This window comes from Carcharodon carcharias, chromosome 29 (genome assembly GCF_017639515.1).
Source record: "Carcharodon carcharias isolate sCarCar2 chromosome 29, sCarCar2.pri, whole genome shotgun sequence".
NCBI lineage: Eukaryota > Metazoa > Chordata > Chondrichthyes > Lamniformes > Lamnidae > Carcharodon > Carcharodon carcharias.
In genome coordinates this window covers 1,198,765-1,219,439 of record NC_054495.1, presented here as the reverse complement: position 1 = coordinate 1,219,439, position 20,675 = coordinate 1,198,765, and the positions used below count along the sequence as shown (strand labels likewise).

The 20,675-nt window shown below is 46.5% G+C and overlaps 1 pseudogene; it reads right to left on the bottom strand.

Annotated features, from left to right (window-relative positions):
* Nucleotides 1-1,274: 1,274 nt before the first annotated feature.
* LOC121270990 lies at nt 1,275-20,468 on the bottom strand (annotated as a pseudogene).
* Between the last annotated feature and the right edge of the window lie 207 nt (nt 20,469-20,675).

Genomic DNA, 20,675 nt, shown 5'->3' with positions numbered 1-20,675 from the left:
TTTTTCTTCAAGAGTCTGAATACTTCAGAATTCCCAAACATGACATTGTTTCCCTGAACCCTCTCATCCTCCATTAGTACAAATAATTCAACACCAAACACTGCTTTGAAATGCAGAAGCCTGGAAGTTTCTAGAAATTTCCCCATCACTTTGTCAAACTGTTTCTCCTTAGAGCAGAAAAGGTTAGGGAGAGATTAGTTGAAAGTGCTGAAAGTCTGACAAGGTTTTCATAGAGAAAATACAGTAAAACTATTTGCAATGGCAGGAGGATGGGTAACAAGAGGACTCAGGTTTAAGTTTAATTGACAAAAAGAACCTGAGGGGGACAATTGTTTTTCCCACAGCGAGTTGCTGTGATCTGGAAGGTGCTGCCTGAAAGGGCGGTGGAAGCAGATTCAATAGGAAATTTCAAAAGAGAATTCAAAAAATACTTGAGAAGGGAGAAATATGCAAGGTTAGGGTGGAAGAACAGGGGAAGCGGGGCTAATTCAATCGTTCAGACACGATGGGCAGAATGGCCTCCTCTGTGCTATATCATTCAACTGAGACAAAGAATGAGGCAGCTTTTCACTGCCTCTATTGCACACTCTGTACTTATTCTCAAACACATTTCTGTGAATGAAAGGCAATGAATTAATTGGAATGTCGTTCCTCATCCTTCACCCCCTTCAGCCTCTGCACAAACTGTAATTTCACAAAACCCGGGGAGATTCTGCACCTTAAATAACATGGGCTTAAATAACAACGTTACCTGCAATCACTTTGTAGAAAAATATATCTTGGGTAGGAAAAAGCAGAGCAAGCGACAAAAGGGGATTGCTGGAGATGGGGTCGATGAAACAGCATGTACAGGATGGATGTGATGTGCTATTCAGTTCAAAAGGTTGTGATTCGCAGTGTCAACCTGACCACAACACTAGTTTTTTTTTAATCTCAGAAAACTTGCTCCTTGATTCAGCCTGACTAAGGCAGGAAACTCCACGTCCTGATGAATGGTCTTCAAAAGCGATTGGCAATGCACATCAGGTGCAGCATAAATAAGTAGCATTGCCAGGGCACAAACTCCACAATCACCCCAGCAACCACCAGAGTCATTTTCAAATATCTTTAAAACATTGACATGCAATTTAGATATTTATTTGTCTATTTATTTATTTCACTCTCGCTTTTGCCTCCCCTGTAACACCTACCCCCACCCGCCTCCCTCTGCATCTTCCTGAAGGTGCTGACTCTCACTGGAATGTGAGCCCAGGTAGTGAGTGCCTGGAGGCTATTTGACTGTGAATGAATCACAGTTGGGTCTGATCCTGTTCTCATCCAAGGTCCCGCACACAAGCAACCAGGAGGTGGGGACACTGCCTGACTGATTTCTCCCAACCCAAATGCTATCCCTCCCTTGCCATCATCAGCCCAATGCTCTGAGTCCAGTTCTAGCACTTTCCACATTGAGGTCAACTGATTCAACACAAGCCAAGGAAGGATCCTGGAACTATTGTTGTCGGTACCATAGAGCAAAGTGCCTGCCTTTGGTTTATTGTTCAGTACCTCTCTATAAAACACTGCTGAATATATCAGAGGCTTGAGTGTCACACAGCTCATCACAGTCAGTCTCCAGAGCTGCGTTGCTGGGGGAGTCCACTTCAGTAGTTAAGGGCTGCGACCCACAGATACTCAGTGACCAGGAGCCAGATTCTTCCTGGGAGCTGCTTTTCTGACACAGATCCATAATGATCCTTCGAACACTTGCTTTCGGATTCCCAATGCCGACTCTGGTGCTCTCAGCAAAGCTCAGCTCGCCGGGAGTACATGGCGATTGGGGGAAGGTTGTGATCTGGGTGGGAACGTCAGTCTCAGGTGTCAGCTCTGTCTGCTGTCCATGTGTGTAGAGCCCCTCGGAGAGGCTCAGTGATTGCTTCTCTCGATAGAAACACAGCCATCTGTTCTGGTTAAAGTGGCGATGTTTCTGATATCTGGGTGCTTTGGATTGGGAGGATCCTTTCTTACTCAAGAAATGGGTGTTTGTTGGATCACTCGCTTTCCCTATGATACTCTTGTTCATTGCCCCCACTGCCAGGCTTCCGCTGCTCTCTGGAGCTGACTCACTTGCTCCTCGAAAGCTGCTTGATTGTTCACACTCCTCCTTCAGCCGCAGTTCATGGACCTGGAGAACATCTGGAGCACTGCCACTCAACCCATAACAAACCTGCTGCCTAAACTCAGGGGCTGAATCGTGGAGCAGATCCAGCTCCCTGGGACTCGGTGCTTCACTGGAATCATAGTCACTATCAGTGGGGAGAAAGACCTCGGAGCAGCCTTCATCATCAGAGCAAAGCTGGGAGTCTGCAAAAGACAGGAAACAACTCAAAGGAAACTCATCAGGGCACACGTCCAGTTAACAGCCACCTGATTAACGCCCACCCGAGTAAAACCTACCCGAGTAATACCCACCTGATAAATACCCATCCGAGTAATATCCACCCGAGTAATACCCACCTGAGAAATACCCATCCGAGTAATATCCACCCGAGTAATACCCACCTGAGAAATACCCATCCGAGTAATATCCACCCGAGTAATACCCACCTGAGAAATACCCATCCGAGTAATACCCACCTGAGAAATACCCACCCGAGTAATATCCACCCGAGTAATACCCACCTGAGAAATACCCACCTGAGAAATACCCACCCGAGTAATATCCACCCGAGTAATACCCACCTGAGAAATACCCACCTGAGAAATACCCACCTGAGAAATACCCACCCGAGTAATACCCACCTGAGAAATACCCACCCGAGTAAACCCGAGAAATACCCACCCGAGTAATACCCACCCGAGTAAACCGAGAAATAGCCACCCGAGTAATACTCACCCGAGTAAACCTGAGAAATAGCCACCCGAGTAATACCCACCCGAGTAAACCCGAGAAATAGCCACCCGAGTAATACCAACCCGATTAAACCCGAGAAATACCCACCCGAGTAATATCCACCCGAGTAAACCCAAGAAATACCCGCTCAATTAACACCCACCTGAGTAATACCCACCCAAGTAATACCCACTCAATTAACACCTGCTCGAGTAATACCCACCTGAGGAATACTCACTCAAGTAATAACCACCTGAGTAATACCCACCCGAAAAATACCCACTCAATTAACATCCACCTGAGTAATACCCACTTGATTAACACCCACCTGAGTAATATCCACCCGAGAAATACCCACCCGAGTAATATCCACCTGAGTAATACCCATCTGAGTAATACCTACTCAATTAACACCTACTCGATTAACACCCACCTGAGTAATACCACCCTAGTAATATCCACCAGAGTAATACCCACTTGCTAAACGCCGACCCGAGTAATACCCACCTGAGTAATACCCGCTTGATTAACAACCATCCAAGTAATACCCACCCGAGTAATACCCACCCGAGTAATACCCACTCGCTTAACACCCACTCAAGTAATACCCACTTGATTAACACCCATCCAAGTTATACCCACCCGAGTAATACCCACCCAATTAACACCCACCTGATTAACACCCACTGTATTAACACCCACTGAATTAACTCCCATTCAATTAAAACCCATCTGAGTAACACCATTTTAGTCATTTGGCAGTACAGAACTTGAGTAATGTTGGAAATAGAGACATGTTGAAGCTTTTTGTCTTGCATTCTTCAGGACACTCACAACAATACCAATATAAGAGGAAAACAACAATTTATACTGCATTTATATAGTGAAGACATACATTAATACCCATTCAATTAACACATACTCAATTAACACCCACTAGATTAACACCCACTGGTTTAACACCCACTTGGTTAACACCCATTAGATTAACACCCACTCAATTAACAGCCTCTGGATTAACATCCACTAGATTAACACCCACTCAATTAACAGCCTCTGGATTAACATCCGCTAGATTAACACCCACTGGATTAACACCCACTGGATTAGCACCCACTGGATTAACACCCATTCGATTAATACCCACTGGATTAACACCCACTGGATTAACACCCACTGGAGTAACACCCAGTGGATTAACACCCACTAGATTAACACCCACTCGATTAATACACACTGGATTAACACCCACTGGATTAACACCCACTAGATTAACACCCACTGGATTAACACCCACTGGATTAACACCCACTGGATTAACGCCCACTCGATTAACACCCACTGGATTAACACCCACTGGATTAACACCCACTCGATTAACACCCACTGGATTAACACCCACTCGATTAACACCCACTGGATTAACATCCACCTGGATATATGGAAGTTGTGTAGAGATAGCAATATAGACAGTGGAGTAATTGTGGTGATGCACATCCCTATTTGTATGAGAACAGATATAAAAATCTTTAAATGTTGGTGTGTATGTGGAAATGGCCAGGTGTTTATGTGCTGCTCACTGGACACTGGTGTTGAATTTGTGCAATTCTGAATAACTGGAGTTGTATTCCAGCCAGCTCATTATAGGAAGAAGATTAGACACAAGTATATGAGATAGAAAAGATTCTTTGGAAACTTTGCAGTGAGTAGTTAATCTGAGAAAGGAAATATGGTAAGAATTGTTTTTTTATAGAATAAGTAATGTTATTGAGCATTGAACAGAGCATTTTAAGACTCTGAAGAATGTCGAGAGGCTGAGCAATGGAGAAATTGCCCTCACTGTTCGGTGACTCAGTGATATGGAAAACCTACTGAGCACCATCACTGGGCAATGCAGGGGGAAGTTAGAAGAAATGTTTCCACACGGGAAGCTATTAGAACAGGAGCTGGTTTATGCTTAGGAAGAGACCAGCACATCAATTAAAAGGGCACTGGGCAAGGATTTGAAAATGGAAATATTAAAGGATCGCAGAATCACAGAATTGTTACAGTGTAGAAGGAGGCCATTCAGCCCATCGCATCTGCACCAGCTCTCTAAGCATTTTGATTTAGTGTCAGACTCCTGCATTTTTCCTGTAACCCTGCACATTGTTTCTATTTAGATAATCATCTAATGCTCTCTTGAATGCCTCAACTGAGCCTGCCTCCACACTTCCAGGCAGTGCACTCCAAACCCTAGCTACTCGCTGTGTGATAAAGTTTTTTCTCACCTCACGTTTGCTTCTTTTGCAAAACACTTTAAAATTGTGCCCTCTGGTTCTTGATCCATTTATGAGCAGGAACAGTTTCTCCCCTATCTACTCTGTCCAGACCCCTCCTCATGATTTTGAAAACTATCAAGTCTCCTCGTAGCCTTCTCTCTAAAGAGAACAGTCCCAATTTCTCCAATCTTCTTCATACTGAAGTGTCTCATCCTGCACCATTATCATCAATCTCTTCGCACTCTCCAATGCATTACTTCCTTTCTATAGTGTGGCCCCAATCTGTACACAATACCAGCTGAGGCCTAACCAGAGTCTTAAATAAGTTCATCATAACCTCCCTTGATCTTGTACCCTATGCCCCTTTAATGAAGCTGAGAACACTTACAGCTTTATAAACAGCTCTCTCTACCTGTCCTACAACCTTTAATGAATTAAGTACATATACACCCAGGTCTCTGTGCTCCTGCACACCCTTTAGAATAGTATCCCTTATTTTATTACTGTCTCTCTATATTCTTTGCACTGAAGTGTATCACCTCACACTTCTCCACATTGAGCTTCATCTGCCACCTATCTGCCATTCTACCAATGCGTCAACGTCCTTTGAAGTTCTACTACACTGTCCTCACAGTTTACAACGTCCCAAGTTTTGTCTCCGCAACTTTGTAATTGTCCCCTGTACACCAAGATCTAGATCATTTATATATATTTATCAGGAAAAGCAAGAGTCCCAATACCAACCCCTGGGGAACTCCACTACAAACCTTCTTCCGAGCTGAAAAATACCCCATTAACCATAACTCTGTTTCTTATCCCTCAGCCAATTTTGTATCCATGTTACTACTGTCCCTTTTATTCCATGCTCTATAACTTTTCCTCACAAGTCTGTTGTGTGGCACTGTATTGAATGCCTTTTGGAAGTCCACATAAAACACACCAATGGCCTTGCCCTCATCGACTATCTCTGTTAACTCTCAAAAAACTCCAGCAAGGTTAGTTAGATACAATTTTCCTTTAATAAATCCGTGCTGACTCTTCCCAATCAATCTACTGTTTTCCAGGGGACTATTAATTTCTATCCTGAACAATTGTTTCTGGAAGTTTTCCCCCCACCTAAGGATTTGGGAAAGGGCCATGGAAATGGGATTAGAGTAGAGCATTCTAGCTGAAGTGCTATCTCTGGGACAGGTGCAAATGGGCTGAATGGCCTTTGCTGTGCTGTAGTTTCTGGGAGTCAGTGATTTTGCGATCCATATCCCTCCTCCATGAGATGGAGACTCCGACACTCCAGGTGAATGATTTTTATTTTCCCTCACGCTCACAGCATTCTTCGTGGATTTTCTGGTGAGGGTACTGGGGAAGGCAGATAGTCCATGTGGGAAGACGTGGAAATCATTCTTCCCCTGAGGAGCCTCCTCCAATGAACCGATGAACCATGTGATTGAGAGGCCACTGGAGGGGTTTTGTAGCGGGCGTACGGCAACACATCCATAATCCACCCGTGCCTCCCTCCAAATTATATCCAGTTGCTGCAGGAGAAAGAATCAGAAGAGTCACACAGATACCTGCATATTCACCTGTACCACACACTCGCCTGTACTGCACACTTGCCTGCTCTGTACAGATACCTGTACTGAACAGTTATCTGTACCACACAGTCTTCTGCACCAGACACTCATCTGTACCACACAGCTACCTGTACCACACAATCACCTGTACTGCACACTCACCTGTATTGCACACTCACCTGTACCGCACACTCACCTGTGCCACAGTCACCTGTTCACACTGTCACCGGTACCACACACTCACCAGTACCACACACTCATCTGTACTGCACAGCTAAGCTGTACTGCACAGGCACCTTAAAATCAAGCTCACCTGTACCGCACACTTCACCTGTAACACATACTCAACTGTACTGCACAGTCTCCTGTACCACACATTCACCTGTACTGCATAGCATCTGCACTTGCCTACACCGCGCAGTCGCCTATATCGCACATTCGAATTACACCACACAGTCGTTTGTACTGCACAGTCACCTGTACCACCTCACCTACACTGCACATTTGCCTGTACTGCACAGTCACCTATATCGCACATTCAACTGCACCACACACTCACCTGTACTGCACACTTGCCTGCAGCACATGCTCACCTGAACTGCACACTCACTTTTACCATACTCTCACCGTAGCCCACAGCCAACTGTACTGCACATTCGCCTGTACCACACACTCACCTGTAATGCACACTCATCTGCATGAGGTGCACCATGCTCTCACCTGCACTGTTCATTCACCTCCACCAGACAGTCACCCTGTGCCACAGATTCACCTGCACCGCACAAACCAACTGTATTGCACACTCGCTTGTATCACACACTTATCTGTACCACACACGCACCTGTATCACACACTCACCTATACCACACAGTCACCTGTACCACACAGTCATCTGTATTGCACAGTCACCTGTATTGCACAGTTACCTGCACTGCACACTCATCTGTACTGCACAGTCACTTGTACCGCAGTCCATCTGCACTGCACAATTGCCTGCACCGCATATTCACCTCTACCACACATTACTGTACAACACACACACCTGTGCCGTAAAGTCACCTATACTGATATTTGTAGTCACATTCACCCATACCGCGCACTCACCCATACTACACAATCACCAGCACCACACACTCACCTGTACCGCAAATCACCTGTAACCGCAATCACCTGTACCGCACAGTCACCTATACCACACACTCACCTGTATCCCATAGCCAACTGTACGCTTGCTCGCCTGTACCGCATACTTACCTATTCCGCACAATCACCCGCACCACATACATACTCGCCTGTATTGCACAATCACCTGCTCTGCACATTTGCCTGTACGAGTCACCTATACCACACAGCCCACATACACTGCACACTCACCTGTACCACACAGTCACCTGTACAAGACACTCACCTGTACTGTACAGTCACCTGTACTACACAATTGTCTGGGCGCGCACTCACCTGTACCACACAGTCACCTGTACAAGACACTCACCTGTACCACACAGTCACCTGTACAAGACACTCACCTGTACCACACAGTCACCTGTACAAGACACTCACCTGTACTCTACAGTCACCTGTACAGCATATCACCTGGACCACATACTCTCCTGTATGACACAGTCACCTGTACTAGACACTGTAGAAGGTAAGGTCTAAAGGAGGGGTCTAGACTCCATAGATCAGGATTCAGACAGGTCTTATCGAGGTATTCTTGCATGGAGCCCTCAGTAACTCTCCTGACAATCCAGCCTGTACCACATACACCCTCACCCCCCACCTCAGGGTGGCCAGCCTCCACAACTGCTCCTTGTCCTCGCATAATTATGGGCTGGGACTTGAGGATTCTGCTATAATACTGGCACACAGCACATCCCACAGGCTCCTCCAGCTCACCTGTGACATTTTACGGAGTCATGTGTTCAGTGTACTCCAATCCCAGAGTAAATCTGATACTATCTGATGAAAACCAAATGATGGAGACAGGAAATGAGTGAAGAATCTTTTTGTCTGTAGTATTTCCTGAAGTAGGGTTTTTCAATATTCTCCTGTGCTGTATGAAGGTGCCAACTGCTGCTGAGATTGTGCCTCCTGTCACCGCTTGTGACATAGAATGGGCAATTTAGCCACAGGTTCCTCACAGGTGAGCCGAATCCCACCAAACATTCACAAACCGGTAAGGTTGCAGAATCAGTCACAGAATAGTGATAAGGCACATGTTATGATCGTGGCAGAGGTTGCCCCTGGGCAAGCCTGATGACCGAGTGGAACCCAGCTTGATTGATCCTAACTTTCATTTGTTTGTTAGATACGTAGAGAGTAGCTACTGAACAGAGTCACAGGAGTCAGTCGATGAACTTTCATCAAATGAATAAAACATTTATTCAACAAGAAAAGATTAATTATGTACAATACTCCATCACCCACAACTATACCTTTACTGCAATATACAGGTTTGTAAGGATAACACAAGTTACAAAAGCTATCTTATACTCTAACGTTCACAGTAATACTCAGTCCACATAAACCAATAGGTACCCTATGGTCAAATACACCACACTCTGAACCAAGTGACAGGTGCCACCCCAACCAGGTGCTATGGATCTCTCCTCAACTCCCACCAAGGCCGTGTCACACTGTGAGCCAACCAGTCTCATTGAATTCTGTCCTTCAGCAAGGGTTTCCAATCTCCACTCTCCAAGACCAAGCCTTGGAATCTTCTCCCAAACTGATGCTTTCTCTCAGACGCCTTCTGCAAGGTTCACCTCCAGAGTTTTGAACCTGTTCCTCTTCCTGGGTCACCACATGCATTCAAGCTGTCTTCCATGCACTCTCTCTCACTCAGCTCAGCGTTTACCAGTACACCACTGCTTCACATGCCCATAGCAAAGAGCTACAGACCTTCAGTTTTCTCTTGGGCTTTCTTGCCTCTTGCAAGCTGTTCTCGCTTTAAATCTGCTTTCTGCAGCTTTTGTCTCTTTAAATCTTGACGCCTGGAGCCTTCTCTCTCTGCCCCTCTCTCTAAACTTCATTAACAGGACTTTTCCTGTCCTTCTTTTGGCTAGTAGGTCTTCTTTGGGCTTTCCCTTCTCTACTCTCCTGGATTTTGGTGGTTTTTCTTTAGCTTGGGACTAGCTATCTGTCCCTTTGCTCTCAGTATCTCCTGGCAGCAACTTTCAGAACCAACTGCACTCAAACAGCTTCCAAAACAACTGCTGTTTCTCTCTGTAGTGTCTGTTGGAGGACCTGCCTCTCTGGCCTCCTGTTGCAGGTGACATTCCAATCCTTCTACCTTTGTATGATTATCTTTTCTTTAGGGGTCGTAAAACTCCCTCATTGGAAATGCAAGCACATTTTTAAAGTGAAACTAAATCTCCATTTGACCTTTCTTAACACACAGATACAGAAATACAAATCAAACTTAAACTTTAAAGCTAAAACTCATTTCTAAACACACACAAAATACAAATAGAACATACTTAAACTATCCTAATTTCCTAACAGCACAAGGTTTCTGTCCCATTTCTGTGTGAAATGTGTCTTACGACGCCTACATCTCAGGGCCAAATCGTCACAGATTTGCACAAACCACGGTAGCGGGTGAGAAAAAGGACGTTTCACCTGCTGCCGCAATGGCAGGTTCGCACCGTATCATCCCATTCCCGAGCATCCGGCCTCATTAATAATACATTCCCAGGTAACACGCTGATCCCTCTGATTTACCCACCCCACTGTCACCTCAGGCCTTCAATAATCTGCGCACCATTTTGAAAGGTGCCCCCTGCACTGAGCTAACACTCTCTGACTGTAAAGTCAAGGCTGTCAAGAGAGGAAACGTGCTGCCCCCAAATTCAGCAACGTCTCCAGTCAGCACCTACTGGATGCAGTGGAGACCCCCACCACGAAGTCCTCCATTCCCGCTCGGGGTGAAGACCAGCAAGCAAGGTCACCAATCAGCATGAGAGGCGGTGGCAGTGATGGTCAGCGCCAACGCCCTGCACAGAGGACAGCCACCCAGTGCCCAAAGAGGACGAATGATCTCCATTCTACCAGGGTAAGTCACTCTTCTCATCACTCTCGATCAAACACTCACAAACCCAACAAAAGGGAGAGGTTGCAGACTGGAGGAGGAACGCCTGACATCAAGTCCTCACAGACTTTGAAAATAGAGGTCACCCAGCTGGCCGGGGTCGATCTGGACCATTCCTGAGCTGACAGTGAGGTCAGCGGTGCTCTACCAAATGAGGATCCAGCAGTGCAACATCATCAGACAACCATGCTGCGAGTGAGTTTCCCTGTTCCACAGTCCCCGGCCATGCACTGATTATCTCTCCTTACACTCACCGGCACATCTGGAAAGCAGCCGAGGGTCCACGACCCAGGTCCTCGACTCAAGCTGCGAAGACCCCTCAGAAGAAGAATCTGATGACACCCTAATTGAAGACCCATCACGGCTCTCACCCACACCCTCCACCAGCGCAGAGACACACATCTCGGTGGGACCTTCGTTCTAGAGTAGCCTCGGGCTCACAATCTGATGAGCACATCGCACTGTCTGATCCACAGAGGGTGGGGGCAGGGTCTGCCCAGCTTTCCAGCACTCAGAGGACTGCTGGAGGCCAGAAATCTGCTGAGTCCGAGTCAGATGAGGAGCCTCTGGACTCGGTCATGTCACAGTTGCTGGAGTTGCAAAGACAAGCTCAGAAATATCAGGAAGGGATGTTCGCAGAGCACGATGGAGGAGTCTGTCTGTCTTCAGGCTGAGGTGATAGCGTTGGCATGCCAACGCACTGAGGTCAACACTGGTAGGATGGGCGGCTGCCATGGAGACCTTGGTCCAGAGCATTGCTCTGCACTGCAGCGCGGGCTGAACTGTATCGCTGATACCATAGTTGGCCTCCACAGTGTGAAGTGAGAGGGGTGCAGGGGCAGCTCAATCTCACTCCAGCTACCCCTGCTCCTCGAGGAGTCAGCCAGGGGCCCTCGGGCACCCATAGGGGAGGAGGATCAACAGGTGCACGCCCCGGGGCCATCCCACCCAGGTGACTCTGGGAGTGTCCGGCCCATCTGAATTCCCTCTTCCATTGACCCTAGCTGCACCAGCTCTGCAGGCCGAGGGGGGTGCCACTGTCACAGAGCAGGACCCTGAAAGCAGGCTGGGGCCCTCCAGGTCTCGGTCCTCCAGAGGAAGCCTGTCAAGGTCATCACAGGCAGGGCGTCACAGTCAGCAGACTGTCTCCATCTCCGCTGTGGATGTCTGGGGAGCACCAAGATGTAGCAGCTGGGTCAGGAAGGTTAAGAAGATGTAGTTGCACAGCCTGAGCTTGGGCGTTATTCACTTGTACATATGTTCACTTGTGTAAATAAAGTCCAAAGAATATCTCCCTGCCAATGGCTCCTTGTTCTGATGAGCAGGTTTCGTGTCACTGAAATTTGAAACTTTGGTTCTTGCCCAAGATAAAGGCGGGTGTCTCAGTCCAGGGCCTCTTCCCTGTGCAGTGCGTAACCTTCAGAGTAGAATGAAGGTCCAGCTTCACACTCACTGGACATATTACTGATACTGCGCCTCGATGCTGCTGGTCATTGCTGCCAGAATGTCGCTGTCAGGCATCACCTTTGAGGTGGGGTTGGCCCCCATCTCTTCAGCATCTGTGACAGGTGACACTGTGCTCCTGAAGGGGGTCAGGTGCTGAAGGCTGACAAAGGATCAGCTGCTTTTATAGTTTCACAGCTGCGTCTCTATGATATGGCCCTGATCACAGAGCACAAGCAAACTGCCCTCAGCCAGACAGGAGTCAGACATTCACAGAGGCTATGTGAAGATCTATGGAGAGTCCTCACTGCATGTTGTCATCATCCTCCTGGAATCTAGCAACTATTAGGGCCTCCGCTGTGTCTCCATAACATGAGCCTGAGCACTGACAGTATGTGTGCTGCCATCAGCCACACAGGAGTCAAACGTTCAGAAGCAAGGCGAGGATGTCAGGACTGTCCTCACTGCATCTCATCATCATCCTGCACGAGCGTGCCTGCCTCGTCTGCTCAGTGCGATGGCCTCATCACCAGCATCGTCTCCTTCCAGACCTCATCATTGACATCGCCTTCAACATCCTCCTTATTGGAAGAGATGTGCAGCTGCTCCATCTCCTCCTCAGCCAAGTGCCCCCTGTTTGGAGGGCCAGGTTGAGCAGCAAGCGACGATGATGCGCTCCACCCTCTGGGGGAGTGTATTGCAGGTTCTGTGGTGGCACCGGAACCTCATTTTCAAGATGCCTATCGTTTACTCTACCAACATCCGGTTCATGGCATGACCCTTGTTATACGTCACTCTGCTGCAGTCTGAAGCCACTGCATGGGCATCGTCAGCTACGCCCTCTGTGGGTAACCCTTGTCCCCAAGGAGCCAATCCTGCAGCCTCTCTGAGCCCAGGAAGATGTCAGGGATCTGAGACCCATTAAAGATGTAGGAATCATGGACACTCCTTGGGAATCATGTGCAGACCTGCAGGATGTGTTTGTGATGGTCACACACACCAGCTAAACATTCAGCGAGTGGAAGCCCTTGTGGTTGATGTAGTTGACCGCTTGTTGCCACAGGGATCTAAGCGCCACGTGAGGGCAGTCAATGGCACCCTGCACCTGTGGGAAACCTGAGCTCTGCGCAAATCCCAGCGCTCTTGCTTCCTGACATTCTTGATCCCGGGCAAAATGCACAAAGTTCGGTGGCTTCACAAAGATGGTGTTCGGGACCTCCTGGAAACACCCGTATGTAGAGGGTTGTGAGATCCTGCACAGATCACCTGTGGAGCCCTGGAAGGAGCCACTGGTGTAAAGACAGAGCGCCGTGGTCACTTTCACAGCCACTGGCAGTGGAAGCCCTCCATGTCCCCCATGGCGCCAAATCCTGCAACAGGTGGCACATGTGACCGACCAGGCATTCTCCAAAGCCACACTGCAAGCCTGCACTGTTAGCTTGAACTGTCAGCGATACTGGTCCAAACTGGGGATGGTGACAATGTGAGGGGCTGTGAGAGCCTCCAGCAGTGACTGCTCCATGGCTCCTTTCACAAGGGGATTCCACAACTTGACCAGTCGGCCGATTGCTCTGCTGGCCCCTAAAACACATGTTAATTGCAGTCTGCACCCGAGGAGTGAACATTTCTGGAGCCTTTGGTGACCCTTTCATGCTTTTGCATTGCTTGTGTGGACAGAAAAGCTCCAGAGGCCGGACTTCAAGCGCGTCAATGGAGCTGCTGCTGAACGGTCTCAGCTGACTAACTTTTCCAAGTGCCTGGTCACTTCCCTCACCAACATCCCCCCACCCCCCCCACCACCCCCAACTTACCCCACCCCCTGGCATGTGCTTGAGCATTTTCTTCAGCCTGCGCTGCCAAGCCCCCCCACCCGGTGCCCGGTCTGACCCGCACTGGAGCCCCTGCCCGGACACTGCACTGAAAGCCAGCCAGGAAAAGGGACTTGGCTCTGGCCCCCGTGAATGTGCAGCGCCTCTTCCTCAATGTTCTATGGGTGATGCCCACGAGCACTGCACAGGGTTCTGCACATTTACCTCCCAGTTCGGCTCACAGGTGCAATGCGTTTTAACAGCAGTCATGAAGCATGTTCTGAATTCGCGCCGACGGGGGGGGGGGGGGGGGAGGGGGGGGTAAAGTTGACATGGGGGGATGATTCTGGCAAGCAGGGCTTATAATGAGATGCAAATATATTAAAATGATGGTACAGACATGCGGCAGCAGAAATGCAGCAACATTGGCGGCTGGAGCTGCAATTGCAAACTGGTTTCACCACGGCATAAACCTCATTTTTGGCCTTCTCACCATGTTGTCCAATCCACATGCCAACGCCAACAGGGCCAGAAAATTCCAGCCTCAGTGTTAGTGGAGTCATTCTTGCTAGCAGCTCCTAATGGTACAGGACCAACACGACAAATAACACAGAGATAAAAACAAAAAAACTGCGGATGCTGGAAATCCCAAAACAAAACAGAATTACCTGGAAAAACTCAGCAGGTCTGGCAACTACAGTTCTGTCGAAGGGTCATGAGGACTCGAAACATCAACTCTTTTCTTCTCCGCCGATGCTGCAGACCTGCTGAATTTTTCCACAACAAATAAACATGTGGTTTGGTGCTTGATTTAAAAACATAACAAATACCTGGGAGTGAGTTACAGACTGGAATCTAATCGAGGGGTTCAGGGTGGTTTATATACAGAATAACAGATACCCGGGAGTGAGTTACAGACTAGAATCTAATCGAAGGGTTCGGGGTGGTTTATATATAGAATAACAGATACCTGGGAGTGAGTTACAGACTGGAATCTAATTGAGGGGTTCATGGGGTTTATATATCGAGTAACAGGAACCCGGGAGTGAGTTACAGACTGGAATCTAATCGAGGGTTCAGGGGGTTTATATATAGAATAATAGAAACCCGGGAGTGAGTTACAGACTGGAATCTAATCGAGGGGTTCAGGGTGGTTTATATACAGAATAACAGATACGCAGAGTGAGTTACAAACTAGAATCTAATCGAGGGTTCAGGGGGTTTATATATAGAATAATAGAAACCCGGAGTGAGGTTACAGACTGGAATCTAATCGAGGGGTTCAGGGGGTTTATATGTAGAATAACAGATATCCGGGAGTGAGTTACAGACTGAACCTAATCGAGGGGTTCAGGTTGTTTATATAAGAATAACAGATACCTGGAGTGAGTTACAGACCAGAAATCTAATCGAGAGGTTCGGGGGTGCTTATCATTGAATAACAGATACTGGAGTGAGTTACAGACTGGATCTAAGTCAAGGGGGTGCGGGGTGGTATTAGATATTAGAACAGACAGATACCGGGAGTGAATTACAGTCTGGAACCTAATTGAGAGTTCAGGTGGTGTCTATATAGAATAACATATACCCAGGAGTGAGTTACAGACTGGCAATCTAATCGAGGGTTCAGGGTGGTTTAGATACAGAATTACAGATACTCCGGGAGTTAGTTACAGACTGGAATCTAATCGAGCTGTTGGGGGTGGTTTATATTAGAATAACAGATACCGCGGGAGTGAGTTACAGACCGGAATCTAATCGAGGGTTCGGAGTGGTGTATATATAGAATAACATATACCCAGGAGTGAGTTAACCGACTGCAATCTAATCGAGGGGTTCGGGGTGGTTTAGGATACATAATTACAGATACCCGGGAGTGAGTACAGACTGGAATCTAATCGAGGGGATCAGGATGGTTTATATATAGAATAACAGATACCCGGGAGTGAGTTACAGACTGGAATCTAATCGAGGGCTTCGGGGCGGTTTATATACAGAATAACAGATACCTGGTAGTGAATTACAGACTTGAATCTAATCAAGGGGGTTCAGGTTGGTTTATATATGGAATAACAGCAGATACCCAGGAGTAAGTTACAGACTGAATCTAATCGAGGAATTCGGGGTGGTTTATTATAGAAGATAACAATACCCGGGAGTGAGTTACAGACCTGGAATCTAATCGAGGGGTTTGTGGGGATTATATATAGAATAACAGATACCCAGGAGTGAGTTTACAGTCTGGAATCTAATCGAGGGGTTCAGGGGGTCTATAAATAAATAACAGATACCCGGGAGTGAGTTACAGTCTGGAATCTATCGAGGGATTCAGGTGGTTTATATAGAAGAAAACAGATACCCGGGAGTGAGTTTACGGACTGGAAACTAAGCGAAGGGTTCGGTGGGGTTTAATATACATTGAATAACAGATACCTGGGAGTGAGTTACAGACTGAAATCTAATCGAGGGGTTCGGGGTGGTTTATATGTAGAATAACAGATACTCGGGAGTGAGTTACAGACTGGAACCTAATCGAGAGGTTCAGGTGGTTTATTATATAGAATAACAGATACCCGGGAGTGAGTTTACAGACTGGAATCTAATCGAGGGGTTTGGGGTGGTTTATATACAGAATTACAGATACCCGGGAATGAGTTACAGACTGGAATCTAATCGAGGGGTTCAGGGGGTTTATATATAGAATAACAGAAACCCAGGAGTGGGTTACAGACTGGAATCTAATTGAGGGGTTCAGGGGGTTCATATATAGAATAACAGAAACCCGGGAGTGAGTTACAGACTGAAATGTAATCGAGGGGTTCGGGGTGGTTTATATATAGAATAACAGATACCCAGGAGTGAGTTACAGACAGGAATCTAATCGAGGGATTCAGGATGGTTTATATATAGAATAACAGATAACTGGGAGTGATTTACAGACTGGAATCTAATCGAGGGGTTCAGGGAGTTTATATATAGAATAACAGATACCCGGGAGTGAGTTACTGACTGGAATCTAATCGAGGGGTTCGGTGTGGTATATATAGAGAATAACAGATACCTGGGAGTGAGTTACAGACTGGAATCTAATCGAGGGGTTCAGGTGGTTTATATATAGAATAACAGATATTGGGGAGTGAGTTACAGTCTGGAATCTAATTGAGGGGTTCGGGGTGGTTTATATATAGAATAACAGATATCCGGGAGTGAGTTACAGACTGGAACCTAATCGGGGAGTTCAGGTTGTTTATATAAAGAATAACATATACCTGGGAGTGAGTTACAGACCGGAATCTAATCGAGGGGTTCGGGGGTGCTTATACATTGAATAACAGATACTGGGAGTGAGTTACAGTCTGGAATCTAATCGAGGGATTCAGGTGGTTTATATAAAGAAAACAGATACCCGGGAGTGAGTTACGGGCTGGAAACTAAGCGAGGGGTTCGGTGGGGGTTTATACATTGAATAACAGATACCTGGGAGTGAGTTACAGACTGAAATCTAATCGAGGGGTTCGGGGGGTTTATACATTGAACAACAGATACCTGGATAAAAACAAAGAAACTGAGGATGTTGGAAATCCAAAACAAAAACAGAATTACCTGGAAAAACTCAGCAGGTCTGGCAGCATCGGCGGAGAAGAAAAGAGTTGACGTTTCGAGTCCTCATGACCCTTCGACAGATACCTGGGAGTGAGTTACATGCTGGAATCTAATCGAGGGATTCAGGGGGTTTTTTCATTGAATAACAGATACCAGGGAGTGACTTACAGACTGGAATCTAATCGAGGGATTCGGAGGGTTTATATATAGAATAACAGATACCCGGGAGTGAGTTACAGATTGGAATCTAATTGAAGGATTCGTAGGGTTTATATATAGAATAACAGATACCCGGGAGTGAGTTACAGACTGGAATCTAATCGAGGGGTTCGGTGTGGTATATATAGAGAATAACAGATATCCGGGAGTGAGGAGTGAGTTACAGACTAGAATGTAATCAAGGGGTTCAGGGGGTTTTATATATAGAATAACAAATACCAGGGAGTATGTTACAGACTGGAATGTAATCGAGGAGTTCACGTGGTTTATATATCGAATAACAGATACCCGGGAGTGAGTTACAGACTGGAACCAAATCGAGGGATTCAGTGGGTTTATATATAGAATAACAGATACCCGGGAGTGTGTTACAGACTGGAATGTAATCGAGGAGTTCACGTGGTTTATATATCGAATAACAGATACCCGGGAGTGAGTTACAGACTGGAACCAAATCGAGGGATTCAGTGGGTTTATATATAGAATAACAGATACCCGGGAGTGTGTTACAGACTGGAATCTAATCGAGGGTTTCGGGGTTGTTTATATATAGAATAACAGAAACCCAGGAGTGAGTTACAGACTGGAACCAAATCGAGGGATTCAGTGGGTTTATATATAGAATAACAGATACCCGGGAGTGTGTTACAGACTGGAATGTCATTGAGGGGTTCAGAGGGTTTATATATAAATAACAGAAACCCGGGAATGAGTTACAGACTGAAATGTAATCGAGGCGTTCAGGGTGGTTTATATATAGAATAACAGATACCCGGGGGTGAGTTACAGTCTGGAATCTAATCGAGGGGTTTGGGGTGGTTTATATATAGAATAACAGATACCCGGGGGTGAGTTACAGAATGGAATCTAATTGAGGGGTTTGGGGTGGTTTATATATAGAATAATAGATACCTGGGAGTGAGTTACAGACTGGAATCTAATTGAGGGGTTCGGGGTGGTTTATATATAGAATAACAGATATCTGGGAGTGAGTTACAGACTGGAATCTAATCCAGGGGTTCAGGGGGTTTCTGTATGGAATACTACGTAGTCAGCTCCTACCTGCACTGATTCTGACACCATTTTGTGCCTCTGTTTTGCAGAGAGAAGTTCTTCATCAGAAATAGCCTCTCGCAAGGCCTGCTGGGAAATAAGTGAGTCTAACTCTAGTAGTGTTGACACGTGACAGTACAGGCTCATGAATCTTTCCCTGTAGCAGCAGAAGTGAACTGGAGAAAGAACAGAAAAGGAGCAATGGGTACCAGAATGTGAGTGTGAGCTAACTGTGTGATGTCTCAGAGTGGACAGTCATCAGGACCTGATCACCATTCCCATGCACCCCATTAATCAACATCTCATTCAAGGTCACATTTCATAAGGAAGGAATAAATGACCCAGATGTCATCCCAGAGCTGAAGTCTGGTTCATGTTTAATTGGACCCTTCACTCCAGGGTTCCAGTTATACAGTTATGGGATTTGACCTCACAATAAACAGCAACAGCAGAATGAGGAATTTCTGCTCACTATTGTACTTCACAAATCCTTCAAGTTAAACAGAGATTTGTTTTTTCACTTTATTCTTTGATGAGATGTGGGTATCAGCATTTGTTGCCCATCCCTAATTGCCCTTGAACTGTGTGGCTTGCTCAGCCACTTCAGAGTCAACCACATAGTGCGGACAGAATAAGGACAGCAGATTTCATTCCTTAAAGGGCATTAGTGAACCAGATGGGTTTTTACAACAATCAATGATAGCTTCATGGTCACTATTACTGCGACTAGCTTTATAGTCCAGATTTTATTAATTGAACTGAAATTCCACCAGCTGCTGTAGTGGGATTTGAACCCGTGTGCCCAGAGAATTAGCCTGAGCCTTTAGATCATTAGCCCTGAGACATTACCACTACACCACCATCATCATATAAGGTAGCTAGATAGTGAAGCTGCATCAGGGGATTTGCTTGTGTTAGATACAGTCCCGAAGAAAGAATGCAACTTCCATTGTCAGGTTCATTCAGACCAAGACACTCAAAAAGAGATCCTCCAGCTGGTACCGAGTGAGAGTTTCAGTCAAAATGCCTGTACTGGGTACAGTTCAACTGAGCAACTGCAGTGTGAATGCCTGTTCTCAGTGCAGTCAGACTGAGAAACTGCAGTAGGATTGCCTGTTCTTGGTCTAAGAGTCTCAACTAGAAGCTTCTGTGTTGGGAGCAGCAAGAGTGTGAGACTAGATTGGCTACTTGCATACTGGTGTAGTATTTATTACACATGGAAACTCAACACAGTCCAGCAACACCAGCCAAGGTCACCTAGAGAAAATCACCAAAGCTCCCTTGGCCCCTGTTTACAGCAGGTCTGCTCTCTACAGTCTGTGTGAAATGGCCAGCGAAAGCTTTCGCAAGAAATCGAGTTTTCTACTTACCGAATTCAAACATCTGTAGTGGAAGGTAGAGAAAGCTGGAGTGATGGTTGTAAGGATTGCCTTGACCAGGAGCAGCGCAGACTGAGTCACAGGAGGGAAGCAGGAGGAGGAAGGAAACATTGTGACTGAATTCCAGGACCTCCTGAGTAAAGACACGAACTGCTTCACAGTGAGGAGTCATGAGACAACTCAGAGTGACACAGACACCCACACACACACACTGACACAGAACACTTGCACAGTAACCACACACACACACATACACACTTGGTACACACACACAGGCACACACACACACAGAACACACACATACACAGTGACACACACACAGTGTGAAACACACACACACACACACAGACACCCACACACACACACACACACACTGTTA